Here is a 15,964-nt window from a genome sequence, read left to right as displayed (position 1 = left end):
CCTTTAAGATCTTTTGGGCACTGTTTCTTTAAAATCAGTTGAACCATTTATGGAGAAGTGATAAAAAAGGTCAGTTGTTTCAGAGTCCTAGACATCAGATATCTTAAAAAGGAATGCCTGAAGTGAAAATAAGAAGCAGCAATATGAAAGTTTGTGCTAAAGTAAATAGCCTCAAGAGCTGAGCCTGAGAGTAACCAGTCCAGTGAATTCCAAGAAGTTGGTGGAGCACCACTCATTGAGTTCCTTGAAGCTAAGATATTGATGCCTTTAGTGATACTGTCCACAGCCTTGGTTACTTCTCATGTAAGGGCATGCATGACTCAGTATCTTGTCAAACTCTTTAAAGGTCCAGACGGTGGTTTGTCCAGGGAAAAATCCAATGTATATATAGTCCGCTGTGGTGATGAGTCCTTGAGTCCTCCAAGGTTTATATGAAGTGATTGGGCCCTGGCTCACAGGGCTTCTTTCAATCCCGGGTGGAAGGCCAGTGCAGCACAAAAAAGAATCTGGGTGGTTATATTTTAGTTTCTGAAAATGGAAGGGATAGAATTTGGAAAACTTAGTTTAGAGGGTTGTAGCCAGACATTGAAGGAATATGGAAGAACTGAACATTTGATAAGTTTTAATGATTTGTGTAAGGTAACAAGGTCCAGTTCAAATTATAGGTAGCTTCCTCAACTGTTTTTTCCACAAGGAAGGGAGGAAGTCACTTAAATCTCTGCCAGAGAAGATGGAGTTTGCTTATCCATCAATTGCCTGTAATTTACTAAGTGTGCAAAGAACACAAAGAATGAGCAAGGCTGGAATCTGATAACTCCAACTATTACTAACTTAGGACTAGAGTCAGAAGGGTGTGCTATTGTTTTCCACTGAAAAACAAAATTTTTCTCTATAGTCACTCCCCCGTTACTCCAAGATAATCTCAAAGAAAGATTATTTTTGATCATAAAGTAAAGCTCATCTCATCAGATTTATCCTGAATATTTTCATAGAGGCAGCAAAAATGGTATTTATCATACAGTACTTAAGTTTGCTTTGCTGGCAGTTTAATAAGAAATGTCAGGTTGGATTTTTAAAAGCCTCTTGAGTCAAGAACTCACTGTCAGATTTCACTTATAATATCTATAAATTTGGGTAAATTCCTCTCTTCTCAAATTCCATGAAATATCCTAAGATTAATAGGCCTAACAGAAAAGGACCTCTGTTACTCTGTAAACCAGATAACAGTCCAGTTTTCCTAAGCATGCTTTGTAAGCATTAGTGTCATAAAGTTAACTGTAGTTCCTTAAAAATGTCCAGTAATATCTGATTAAATTCAGCATTATTCCCAATTATTCATTTCAGGCAAGGCCTTGGTTGTATAACCAATGTTTTCAATTACGTTTTGTTAACAAGAAGGACAGACTCTCATTGAAATTATGAAAATAATTACATTGCCATGAAAATAAGAATACTTAACAAGAGTTTTAAAATTCCAGAGGGTCAAGAAGAGAGAAAAAGATAAATGTTTCATTTTTTGTTTACAAAAGCAGAGTTTACTAAATTCTTATGAATTATAGCTTGCTTAGGGACTTCCCTGATGGCTCAGTGGTAAAGAACCGCATGCCAATATGGGAGATGCAAATTCAGTCCCTGGGTCATGAAGATTCCCTGGAGAAGGAAATGGCAACCCATTCCAGTATTCTTGGCTGAGAAATCCCATGGACAGCGGATCCTGGCAGGCTACAGTCCTTGGGGTCGCAAATGTGTCAGACATAACTTAGTGACTAAAGAACAATAATAATAGCCTCCAGATCTGTGAGAAATACACTTGTTATTTGTAAAAAAAAATAAATAAATAAATAAATTACACAGGACTGAATAATAAGGATGATCATAGATTTTATTTGGAATATATTTGATGTTAATGCTATATTTCCTAGATATAAGGAATCCCTCTTTCTCTTTGCTCTTAAACTATCTATGTTGTTATTTGGTCACTAAGTCATTTTTCTAGACTAGAGTTCTGGAAAACTTGACTCAGTCTACTGGTATGGACTCAAAGCTGCTGAAGCAATGCCAGCAGAAGCCTGTGTCCCAGAGTACCCAGGCACAGGGCTCGAGAAAATCCATTTTTGTTGACACACTTTGGCCTGTGGCCAATTGCAGGTCCTTTCAGGGAAGCATCTGCTGCTGCTGCTGCTGCTGCATCACTTCAGTCGTGTCCGACTCTGTGTGACCCCATAGACGGCAGCCCACCAGGCTCCCCCGTCCCTGGGATTCTCCAGGCAAGAACTCTGGAGTGGGTTGCCATTTCCTTCTCCAATGCATGAAAGTGAAAAGTCAAAGTGAAGTCGCTCAGTTGTGTCCGACTAATAGCGACCCCATGGACTGCAGCCTACCAGGCTCCTCCATCCATGGGATTTTCCAGGCATCAGGGTAAAACAAAAAATTATCTGTAAATGACAAAAGACTTAAAATGGCTGCAGTTAACTTATTACTGGTAATTTTCAAAAGTGAAAAGTCTGATGAGAGTTTATCAGAATAATGAAACTGGTAAAGAAGACTGTTTCTGTGGCATGCAAAACAAAGTCAATCCAAATGAAGTTTTAGACAAAATATCTATAAATATAACAGTCAAAGACCAAGACCAGTGTATATTACATTTACATTTACATTTACATTATGAAAATGCATTAATATAATCTTCACAGAGAAAAAAACTTTAGATTTAACATAAAATAATCCTGAGATATAATATACCTTGGATATTCCAAATATATAGTTGGAATATTCAAGAATATATCAAATTTAACAAGTAAAGAGATTCAGTAGAATGGAGTAAGACCTTAACATTTGTGTACTCATAAAACTCCATAGGTAAGTAATATGAACTCCCAGTTTAAAACCACTGGACTAGAAGAAGCTAGGTTTGAATTAAAGAAAGCAGAGACAAACAGCATTTTTAAGAATTACTGAAATTATTATTATACTCATTATACTTTTGTTGTCTAATATCAGGTAAAGCAGGACCCAATTCTGATAAATAGAAACATACTGCAGACAGAATACTGATGGGTCTTTAGGAACTTGTCAAATAACATACAATTTCTAAAATATTTATATTAATACTATGTTACCTATACAAAATTAGCCTAGGGGAAGTTAAACATATTTTCTGATTTGACAACTCTCCCTATCATATAAACTTAATTATTTCTAGAACCTCTCTTTTTATAAGATAAAAAAACAAATTATTTGTGATTTTTCAAGAACATTCTGAGAAATCAGTTTTAAATGCAAAATGTATCATTTGGGATTTGATATGTGGAATGTAAAATATCAAAATTTGTTAGGTGTGAATACTTGCTTAAATAGGGTCATGGGTTATGAAATAATACTTGATCATGAAACAATACTTGACCACCTATATATCCAAAATGACAATAAAATATTTTTAAAGTGTACATAGTGAATGATATGATCATAAAGAACCTAGCACTTTCAAAAGCAGGAAGACTTTGTACTCTTAAATAATCAAGGACATGATAAAGTCAACATAAAGCACAGGAAATAATTCTGATAAGACAGAATCCTTGTTATGTAGGCAAATTATTCAGAAGGTAAAGAAAAATCTCTTACAACTCTTACTAAGTAAAGTAGACAAGTAATCCAAGAATAGAGAGAAAACTAAAGCCTAGGTTTTCATCAATATATTTGTTACTAAAAGACTTTTTGACAATCTCGTAAATAAATCCATTACATGTTAGCCAACTTGGACCACCAAAATTAAAATTTACTTTCTAAGAAACTGCTACAACTTTATATCCACTCTAATTTTTTCTTACACCTTCCTCCTTCTCATTCTAGAACAGTTGTGTACTTTAGCAGAAAACTACTCTTTTGCCTAACAAAAACACATTCTGCATACCTTGTATACAAAGTTCCTCCCTCCCACTATTGCTCTGAGTAAAGACTCATTTACAGATATTGATTATAACTTTTAACCACAGTCACTTCTATTTCACAGAGAAAAGTGAGGTTAAACAATTACGACTGTCTGTAATACATTAGAATTTGTAGCAGATCAGCAGAGCTCATGAATATACATCTCATAACTTTTTACAGCCATACACTTTCCAAAGCTGCAAAAATGAACACATTCATTAACAGATCCAAACATATAGCCTCTGTGTATCAATAAAAATGAGAGGAAAAAGTATATAAAAATTATATAAACTATAAATTATACTTTGCAATTAATATTTCAGTATCCTACTTAGAAATGAGCTAGGTATCTATGAATATCCATTAACTCAGTTTAACATTTGTCTAAGAGTTTAAGTCACCTAGAGACCTTGGAAGTTATTTCTAAAAGGACATAATACAAAACACAATTACTATTGAAATAAAATTTGCCAGAATAACAATTCAATTTTGATTAAACACAAATTTACTTTTTTCACCATCTTAAAGTGGCACTAAAATGCCTCTTGATGAAAGTGAAAGAGGAGAGTGAAAAAGTTGGCTTAAAGCTCAACATTCAGAAAATGAAGATCATGGCATCCGGTCCCATCCCTTCATGGGAAATAGATGGGGAAATAGTGGAAACAGTGTCAGACTTTATTTTTGGGGGCTCCAAAATCACTACAGATGGTGACTGCAGCCATGAAATTAAAAGACGCTTACTCCTTGGAAGGAAAGTTATGACCAACCTAGATAGCATATTGAAAAGCAGAGACATTACTTTGCCAACAAAGATCCGTCTAGTCAAGGCTATGGTTTTCCTGTGGTCATGTATGGATGTGAGAGTTGGACTGTGAAGAAGGCTGAGCACCAAAGAATTGATGCTTTTGAACTGTGGTGTTGAAGAAGACTCTTGAGAGTCCCTTGGACTGCAAGGAGATCCAACCAGTCCATTCTGAAGGAGATCAGCCCTGGGATTTCTTTGGAAGGAATGATGCTAAAGCTGAAACTCCAGTACTTTGGCCACCTCATGCGAAGAGTTGACTCATTGGAAAAGACTCTGATGCTGGGAGGGGTTGGGGGCAGGAGGAGAAGGGGACGACAGAGGATGAGATGGCTGGATGGCATCACTGACTCGATGGACGTGAGTCTGGGTGAACTCCGGGAGTTGGTGATGGACAGGGAGGCCTGGCGTGCTGCGATTCATGGGGTCGCAAAGAGTCGGACACGTCTGAGCGACTGAACTGAACTGAAACATTTAGTTGATACATGCTAGCTTATTTGATCAGGAAATGTAAAACTTTAGGTAAAAATATACCCAACTAGAATAAATACAAATCAAGCATATGAGTCTTATGCTTAATGCTAACACTCAGAAAATATAGCTAGTCTCATTTGCCAAGTGAAAGTCACTCAGTCGTATCCGACTCTTTGTGACCCCATGGACTCTATAGTCCATGGAATTCTCTAGGCAAGAATACTGGAGTGGGTAGCTTTTCCCTTCTCCAGGGCATCTTCCCAACCCAGGAATTGAACTGGGGTCTCCTGCATTGCAGGCAGATTCTTTACCAACTGAGCTAAAGGTTTACCTCAATAGTGTGAACTCAAACTCCTAAGTCATTTGCATTAACATATATATATATATATATATAATAATAAAATTATTAGAATACTAATGTCCTTAATTTCTGGGAATTTTAGAATTAGATAAGTCTTATTTATCTCTAAATCACTCCAAATTGCACTCTTTTAAGAGATTTTATAACCCTGTAATACCATGAAGGAAAGAAAATGTTACATACAGATGCATAAACATGTTAATACAGACAGACGCAAACAGAGCTAATAGCCTCAATTTTTAAATCTCAGTCAATTTTTTATTTCTGCCATGTAGGAAATAAGGGGATTGTTCTCATTAGGTACAAACTTTTAACTGACTTTGAGTTTCAAACAAAGAGTAATAAACCAAATTCTCTACTATCCTTCACCTATAGAGGCAAGATTTCTATAAACCATTTAAGACATTTACAGAGGTCATTAAAAGTTCAGCCCATACAAAGAATAAAAATAAAGTCCTTACTGTGCCACTGATGAACAGGAGTCTAGAACACAGCATCAAAAGTTGGATTTGCTGTTAAATCTCTGGATTCCCAGTTGAGGGGAGCACAAAGGGCTTAAGGAGTTCTCCTTGCCTGATTCATGACATCACACTGTCAAAGACAAAGACCAGACAAGTCAGGATACTGATTTTATTCAGGCTGTTAGGAAAAGCAGACTAGAGTATCTCAGCATGTGGTTTTGCCTTACAGTTTCATAGAGAAATGCTATGGTCTGAATGTTTGTGTCCCCGAAAATTTATGCTGAAATTTTAATGTCCAATATGATGGCTTTGAGGTGGGGCCATTGGAGGTGCCTAAGTCATGATTATGGAGCCCTCATGAATGAGGTTAGTGCTCTTGTAGAAGAGACTCCACAGAGCTCCTTAGCCCCTTCTGCCATGTGAGGATAGAGCTAGAAGGTTCTGTCTATGAATCAAAAAGCAGCCTCTCACCAAACACCTAATCTGCCAGCACCTTGATCTTAGACCTCCCAGCCTCCAGAACTGTGAGAAATACATTTCTGTTGTTTATCAGCCACCCAGTCTGATATTTTGTCATAGCAATATGAACTAAAAAGAGAAGGATCAGCAAGTTACAGATGGAGTGGTTTACGATTGGAATTGTTTTGTAAGCAGGGCAAGTCTCAGTTAGCTGAATAGGAAATGTTTTTCCTTGTGAATAGCTAGTTTGGGGTGGACCAAACAGTTCTAAACTCAGCTAATTGATCATGGACATTTTGAGTCTCCCCACATCAGAAGTTTCATGTAAACTGAACTTGTCAGGTAAACTGTGGAGTCAGCTGTGAGTCTTATGGGAACTATGAGAAAGTTGGATAGCAAATCTTACTTAAGTTTTATTGGGAGAAGTGGTACTTTACAGTAAGCTATTTCTCAACACAAGAAAGGGTGGAGTAATTTTGGCAAACAAAGGGTTGACGGGGATTTCTTAAACAGCACCAGGCTTAAGTGAAGCTTAACATGGACACTATATACGACAATCTAATCATGGGTGTGACACCGGGGATGGAGATCATGAGAGCCATTTTAGAATTCTGCTTACCACCAGGCTAGTTCAAGAAACTGAGAAAGTGGTCAAGAAATTTGCCTAATAACATCAGTTTTCTCTTTGAGGTATGTGTGAGGGTTGACATAATGATGAGGCTGTCTGGAGATTTGTGAAGGTTTGAAATGACTATTGTGAAACAGAGTGACTCAGTTGAAAATACTGAAGATCAACATGAGTAGACATGTTTGTTAACATTAAAGTCTAAAATCTGTAATGGTGCTAATCCATTAAGTTATGTGGTTGTGTAGTTTTCTCCCGAATCTCTAGCAGATTTGACAGCCAAGTGTATGAATAGAAAAGGAGGTCTATGGACTGATCCAAGTTCAGCAATTCTGGGGGAATGGAATAGAAGTACAAAAGGACATGGCCAGACTTCCTTGGTGGCCCAGTGGTGAGGACTCCATCCTTCCACTGCAGGGAGTATGGGTTCGATCCCTGGTTGGGGAAGTTTTGTATGCTGCCGTGGTAAGGCCAAAAATAAAAAAAAAAAGAACATGGCAATGGATGGTAACAGGAAGAGGTTATGGACACTGAGAGTCAAAGCTCAGAGAAAGACAGAAAGTGGGAACAGATAGAATAAGGCAAATGAGGGAAGCAAAGTGACTAAAATTCCCAAACAGTTCAAATAAGTAGGTATAGTGGGTGTGAAGAAGTGACACAGCTGAAATGAAAGGAAGTTCTGGATAAGTACTGGACTACTGGGGTTTATTATTTCAGAGATAGAGAGTCATGGTAATAAAGTCCAATATGTAGCCATGGCATAGGTGGCTAAAGTATAGTAAATAAATAGACTATAAATCATGTGGTAATCCTCCTAAGTTTGTGGCTAGCAGATGTCAGGGACAAAGAAGGACACAAGACGGGACAGCAAAAATGACAAGGAGAATCCTTTTCCTTTGTCAGTGAGGGAATAATGTTTTTTTATTAATGAATTTATTTTAATTGGAGGCTAAGTACTTTACAATATTGTAGTGCTTTTGCCATACACTGACATGAATCAGCCATGGGTGTACATGTGTTCCCCATCCTGAACCCCGCTGCCAGCTCCCTCCCCATCCCATCCCTTAGGGTCATCCCAGTGCACCAGCCCTGAGCACCCTGTCTCATGCATTGAACCTGGACTGGTGATCTATTTCACATATGGTGATATACATGTTTCAATGCTAAATGTAGTAGTGAGGAGCTAGAAAAATGACAGTAGAATCTTTTAGATCTGGAGGAGCTGTGTAATTGAGTGAGCAGCCTTCCTAGCATAAGATTTAAAGGGGAAGAATGTTGATACCTTGTTGACTTGCATATTTCCCAACTACCTGCTACTGCTAAGTCACTTCAGTTGTGTCCGACTCTGTGCAACCCTGTAGACGGCAGCCCACCAGGCTCCCTCGTCCCTGGGATTCTCCAGGCAAGAACACTGGAGTGGGTTGCCATTTCCTTCTCCAATGCAGGAAAGGGAAAAGCCAAAGTGAAGTCGTTCAGTCATGTCCGACCCTCAGTGACCCCATGGACTGCAGCCTTCCAGGCTCCTCCATTCTTGGAATTTTCCAGGCAAGAGTACTGGAGTGGGGTGCCTCCCTACCTGGTATCTCCCTAATTAAAAAAAAGGTAGCAGTGTACTTATATTCTGTCGAATGCTGAAAATACCATCAAAACAACCTACTGCCAAGACAAAGTTGAATTTTTAACATACTGCTGTATGTTGGTAAAGATACCTACATATATGTATACATATATATAGAGAGAGAAAGAGATTATAATTTACTTTTTTTAAAAAAAAGTTTCCAGTTCTATTAGATTTAACACATGTATAGATTTATGCAACCACCACTGAAATCAGAACACAGAACAGCTCCATCACCCCCCAAATTTCCTTATGCTGTTTGTCTGTAGTCAAAAATTCTCCCCACCTCAAGTCCCTGATAACTACCAATCCCTCCTCATAGGTCCCTATAATGCCTGGATGTCATGTAATAGAATTGTACACTGTATTGAGTTACCCATTCAAAAACATCTGGGGCATTTGCATGTTTGGGAAACTATCAGTAATGTTGCTATAGACATTCATGTATAGGATTTTGTGTGAATATAGGTTTTTAATTCTCTTGATTAAATAAACACATAGGAGCAGGATTGCTGAGTCATATAAGTTTATATCTAACTTTATAAGTAACTGCAAAACTGTTTTCTAGGATAGTTACATGACATCTTGTTCCCACCAAAAATGTATTATAGTTTCTTGCTTCACATCCTTGTCAGCCTTGTCAACTTTTTGTTTGCTTCCTTAGCCATTCTAATAGGTATACAATAGTATCTTACTGTGATTTTAATTTGCATTTCCAGGATGAGATGGTTAGATAGCACCACCAACTCAATGGACATGAAACTGGCCAAACCCTGATAGTGGAGGACAGAGGAGTCTGGCAGGCTACAGTCTATGGGGTCACAAAGAGTCAGACACAACTTAGGGACTCAACAACAACGATGGCTAATGATGATGACCATCTATTCCTATGCTTACTTGTCATCTATGTATCTTCTCTGAGAAACTGTCCTTTCAGATCTTTTGTCCATTTTTAAAATTGGGCTTTTTCTTATTGTTAAATTTTAAGAATTCTTTATAAATTCTACATACAAGTCCTTTGTCAGGAGATTTTAAATATTGTCTAACAGTCCCTAGAATTTAATTCTCTTAACAGTGTCTTTTGCAAAAAAAAAATTTTTTTGAAGTTTTGATGAAGTCCAATTTATAATTTTTTCTTTTAAAATAGATTGTACTTTCAGTATCATAACTAAAAACAATTTGTCTAACTCAAGATCACAGAAATGTCCTTCTGTGTCTGTGTGTGCTCATTCTTCTCCAACTCTTTGTGGCCTAATGGACTGTAGCCCACCAGGCTCCTCTGTCCGTGGAATTTTCCAGGCAAGAATACTGGAGTGGGTTGCCATTTCCACCTCCTGGGGATCTTCCCCACCCAGGGATCAAACGGAGTCTCTTATATCTCCTGCGTTGGCAGGCAGGTTCTTTACCACTAGCCCCACCTGGAAAGTCCTACATTTTTTTCTACATATTTCATAGTTTTGGGGTTTAGGAGAGTAAATGCAGAGATTTTTTTTTGTTTTTGTTTTTGTTTTTGCATTTGTGTATGCAATTGTTTTTACCTACCATTTGCTAAAAAGAGCATCATTTATCCATTAAATTGACTTTGTACTTTTGTCAAAAAGCAGTTGGCTATATTCGTGTCTATCTCTGGACTCTGGTCTGTTGAATTGATCATACGTGTACATGTTTACCAATATTACACTGTGTCGATTACCATAGCATTAAAATTGGGTAGTAGGCATCCTCTAACTTTGTTCTTCAAGTATTTTTTGCTGCACTAATTTCATTCTTCTTTCCTCTTGCCTGTCAAACGTGTGTTAAAAACTATTTGGTATCATCCTATAGTTTCCTGAGGCTTTGTTCAATTTTTTTTTTTTTCAGTATTTTCTCTTTGTGGTTCAGATTGGATAATTTCTATTGATCTTCAAGTCCACAATTTCCTCTTTTCCCTTCTGCTATTGAGCTATTGAGTCTTGTTCGGGTAATTCTGAGAGCTGAGTCATCTTAAACTGGGATTTGTGTTTTCTCTTGTGCACTGCTACAGTTTTCTTGGTTCTGCTTCTGTTTTATTTTTTAACATTGAGTAATTTGGTATTATATCCTGGATGTTTTAATTTCTATGAGACTTCAAGATCTGTTAAAATCCTCTGTAGAATGTTGGGTTTTTCTTTGTTTTGTTTTAGCAGCTAGTTGTCTCAGTTAGAACTTCACGGGAGGCTCAGATGGTAAGGAGCCTGCCTGCAGTGTGGGAGACCTGGGTTCAATCTCTGGGTTGGGAAGATCCCCTGAAGAAGGAAATGGCAACCCACTCCAGTATTCTTGCCTGGAAAATCCCATGGATGGAGGAGCCTGGCGGGCTACAGTCCATACAGTTCGTGCAAAGAGTTGGACGCAACTGAACAACTAACACTACACTAGTGTCCCAGTTAGGTTCAGGCCAAATGTCTTAGCCTGCTTTATGCTGTTTCTTTGAAGTCAAAAGTTCTACCCGGCTCGAATCCCTGACAACTACCAATCCCTCCTCATCGGTCCCTATAATCCCTGGATGTCATATAATAGAATTGTACATTGTATTGAAGTACCCATTCAAAAACATCTGGGGCATTTGCAGGTTTAGGCAACTATCAATAATGTTGCTATAGACATTTATACACTGTGTGTGTAATTTCAGTTTTCAAACATTTGCAGTATTATATGAATCTATTCTATGTGGGTCTCCCCCAGCAGCAAAGTGGACCTGAGTAGTGACCTATGCTGTAGACCAGTGTTCAAAGCAAAGCCTTTAGTCTTCTGTATCAGATTAGTTTCACACATGAGCTCCTAGGGGTGATCCTAAAACTTTAAAATGTATCTCTATAGGATTCCCTTTTTGAGCTCTCTCCTTTCAAAACTCTTCAAACATTCTCTGGCTCTCAGTTTCTTCCCCTGGTCCTCTGGCCAGAATGCCTGGCTTTCTGTCTCTTGGGCTGTCAGGCAAACACCTCCCACAACTGGATCTACCTTCAAAGCAGATCAGCAAGCTCATCTGCTGATGCACTTGCTGCCTTCAGCCACTGCCCAGGGAGAACTCCAGAGCCAATAGAGGAGAAAAACAAAACCAGGATATTTCCCCATTCTTTCCATTCTTCAGGGGCCCCTTTTCCCATTCCTCTTACCTGAGAGACTGATTTTCTCTTGTCTTGTGCCCATTGCAGTGTTCCAGGATTTGGGTTGCATTGAGACTAAACCAGGAAATAATAGAGGGTAAAAGCTGAGAATTCACAATTTGTTGGTCTTGAGTTTTGATTTCCTCCCTAATTTGTCTGCTATTATTTACTTTTCAGCGTCTTTAGCTTCTTTATGTATTCTGTTCAGGATTTGTGTTATAGTCATTGGGAGAAATAGAATAGAGTATGTTTATACGATTTAACTAGAGCTGGAACCTATACTTCTAATAATAATTCAAGAAACTTTGCTATGTGGGTTTGACCTATTGAAATATACTTTCACAAGTTTTATGTTAGGTAGGCTGTGTTGCTTCCCAGGTGGCTCAGCAGTGAAGAATCTACCTGTAATGCAGGACTCACAGGAGACAATGGTTTGATCCCTGGGTCAGGAAGATTTCCTGGAGGAGGGCATGGCAACCTACTCCAATATTCTTGCCTGGAAAATTCCATGGACAGAAGAGCCTGGCGGGCTATACTCCATGGAGTCCCAAAGATCTGGACGTGACTGAGCAACTGAGCAGGCACGCACACACAACAAAGATAGGCTTGACTTGATCCTTGCCTAATTACCTAGTTCTAATAGCCTTTTTTTTTTTGGTTTTAAAAATCTGCCCAGTTTTATAGTTTACCAATTGAGGACAAAAAGCGTATGCAATTTTGTAAGTTACCAACTGAGGTGAAAAGCATCTGCCACTCCCAACTTGAAAAGCTCTTGGACTTCCCTGTTCTCTTCATTCCTTTCCATTTTTGCTAACAAAAAAGTCAATTATTTTTGGAGTGCTTCTCTTTCATGAAGCATATTGTTAAACGTAGCTAACACTAACCAACATGTACAGTTAACATTTGTTTCCTAGCTTCTTCTGCCAGAGCTACAAGTATATAAGGCTTATTATTTACCTTTTGGTTTATTGTAGATGACTTTTTATCAAATATTCCAGTGCATTACATAATCATTCTTTTAGCTTATAAATCAGGTTACATGAAAAGACCCTGATGCTGGGAAAGATTGAAGGCAGGAGGAGAAGGGGACGACAGAGGATGAGATGGTTGGATGGCATCACCGACTCAACGGACATGAGTTTGAGTAAACTCCAGGAGTTGGTGATGGACAGGGAGGCCTGGCATGCTACAGTCCATGGGGTCACAGAGTCGGACACAACTGAGCAACTGAACTGAACTGAAGCCAATTCTGCAAAAGAAAGATTTTTATTAAAACACACCCTATTTCTGAATCAATATATGCCAAGTGTAGTAAAAATTTTAATGATATATAATAACAAAGATTTATTTCTTTTTCATACGAAATGTCTATTGCTGGTTGCTAAAGACTTCACTTTAGAGCTCCTCACTCTAGGTAGGCTCATGAGTCTACCTAGTCATGATCACGAACATTACCAGACTCAAAACGGAGAGTTCCAGATGATCACAAAACAGCAATTCAACACTATGGCCCTTATGTGATTATGACACACATAATCTGCTTATCTGCTTACAACTGATTTGGCCACGTCAGGGAGGGAGAAATTTTCCTGTACTCTTCCAGTTCTTCTGTCTGGTCTAAGAATTAAAACTGACATGAGACAGATTAAAAGAAGAAAATCAAACAAAATTTAATAACATGTATACATGGGAGAAAACCAGGAAAACTAAATAACTCACCAAAATGGCTGAAATTCTCACATTAAATATCATCTTCATTTAAAAACAAAAGAGGGTCTTAGGAGTAGTGGTCTGGGGCTTCAAACAGGAGGAAAGTTAACTGCCAGGAAGATAGAGAAGCAAATGTTTGGAAAGCAATTGTTGCTGCAACATGCAGAGACGATGGGACACAGACAGGAATTTTAACAAACAAACTTTGCTAGGTTCCTCCTTGTCTGCAAACCTAGTTCATACTCCAGTTATCTTTGGAGACGGCGCCTGTCTTGAAAAAGCCTCTTATCTACATTCCTTTAGGCTGATAGTGGATAGGTCAAAGTTTCTTCCTGAGTCTGTTGGGCTGTGATTGTTGTCAACTCGAAATAATCCACATACCAAAGAAAAATTTGGGGGTGGTTAATTTTGTTTCCCTACAGTTAGAACCTTCCCTACAGTCAGAAGCTACTGCACAACTGCATTTATCTCACATGCTAGCAAAGTAATGCTCAAAATTCTCCAAGACAGGCTCCAACAGTACGTGAACAGTGAACTTCCAGATGTTCAAGCTGGATTTAGAAAAGGCAGAGGAACCAGAGATCAAACTGCCAACATCCGCTGAATCATGGAAAAAGCAAGAGAGTTCCAGAAAAACATCTATTTCTGCTTTATTGACTATGCCAAAGCCTTTGACTGTGTGGATCACAATAAACTGTGGGAAATTCTTAAAGAGATGGGAATACCAGACCACCTGACCTGCCTCCTGAGAAATCTGTATGCAGGTCAGGAAGCAACAGTTAGAACTGGACATAGAACAACAAACTGGTTCCAAATAGGAAAAGGAGTACATCAAGGCTGTATATTGTCACCCTGCTTATTTAACTTGTATGCAGAGTACATCATGAGAAACACTGGGCTGGATGAAGCACAAGCTAGAATCAAGATTGCCGGGAGAAATATCAATAACATCAGGTATGCAGATGACACCACCCTTATGGTAGAAAGTGAAGAACTAAAGAGCCTCTTGATGAAAATGAAAGAGGAGAGTGAAAAAGTTTGCTTAAAGCTCAACATACAGAAAACTAAGATCATGGCATCTGGTCCCAACACTTCCTGGCAAATAGATGGGGAAACAATGAAAACAGTGACAGACTTTGTTTTGGGGGGCTCCAAAATCACTGCAGATGGTGATTGCAGCCATGAAATTAAAAGACACTTACTCCTTGGAAGGAAAGTTATGACCAACCTAGACAGTATATTAAAAAGCAGAGATATTACTTTGCCAACAAAAGTCCATCTAATCAGGGCTATGGTTTTTCCAATAGTCAAGTATGGATGTGCGAGTTGGACTATAAAGAAAGCTGAGTGCCGAAGAATTGATGCTTTTGAACTGTGGTGTTGGATAAGACTCTTGAGAGTCCCTTGGACTGCAAGGAGACCCAATCAGTCCATCCTACAGGAAATCAGTCCTGAATATTCATTGGAAAGACTGATGCTGAAGCTGAAACCCCAATACTTTGGCCACCTGATAAGGAGAGCTGACTCATTTGAAAAGACTCTGATGCTGGGAGGGATTGAGGACAGGAGGAGAAGGGGACGACAGAGGATGAGATGGTTGGATGGCAACACCAACTCAATGGACATGAGTGAGTAAACTCCAGAAGTTGGTGATGGACAGGGAGGCCTGGCATGCTGCAGTCCATGGGGTTGCAAAGAGTCGGACACAACTGAGCGACTGAACTGAACTGAACTGAGCTGAACAGTTAGAACTAGTCATGTGGTCCCATTCAGCTACAAGAGTCAGAAATTACAAGCTACCAGGTGTCCTGAAGGTAGAGAACAAGAAGTATTCTGAATAGCATAATCCAACTACATGTGAACTATATAATCAAGTGAACTCTGGGACTGTATAGATGACCAACTTCACTAAATTGCAACCCCTCATCCATTCTCAGACTTAAGGGGCCCCTGACTGGCTTTAACAGCACAATTTCATCTATGTACCTTTTTCCTAGGTCTCCACAAAAGATTTGTGGTGATTTTGTCAGGAAACTATGCCAGGTAAAAGGGAATCGCTTGACTCTGAGATAAAACCAATTCCTTAATATCCAGACCACCAAGTTCATCTACCAATCCGAGACTTAAAAGAATATCAAGTGATGACTGATTCTCTGACCAGAATCAACAAACTCCATGGGGCAGCAATCATCCAGGGTAATTTCCCCAGTTTCTGAGCACACAGAGCAAATGGCATCACTTCTGTTAAACAACCTCCCGCTGCTGCTGCTGTTGCTGCTAAGTCACTTCGGTCATGTCCCACTCTTTGCGACCAAATGGACTGCAGCCCACCAGGTTCCTCTGTCCATGGGATTCTCCAGGCAAGGATGCTGGAGTGGGGTTGCCATGCCCTCCTTCAGGAG

The sequence above is a fragment of the Bos javanicus genome, chromosome 3 (assembly GCF_032452875.1).
Source record: "Bos javanicus breed banteng chromosome 3, ARS-OSU_banteng_1.0, whole genome shotgun sequence".
NCBI classification, from domain to species: domain Eukaryota; kingdom Metazoa; phylum Chordata; class Mammalia; order Artiodactyla; family Bovidae; genus Bos; species Bos javanicus.
This window is presented reverse-complemented; position numbering follows the sequence as displayed.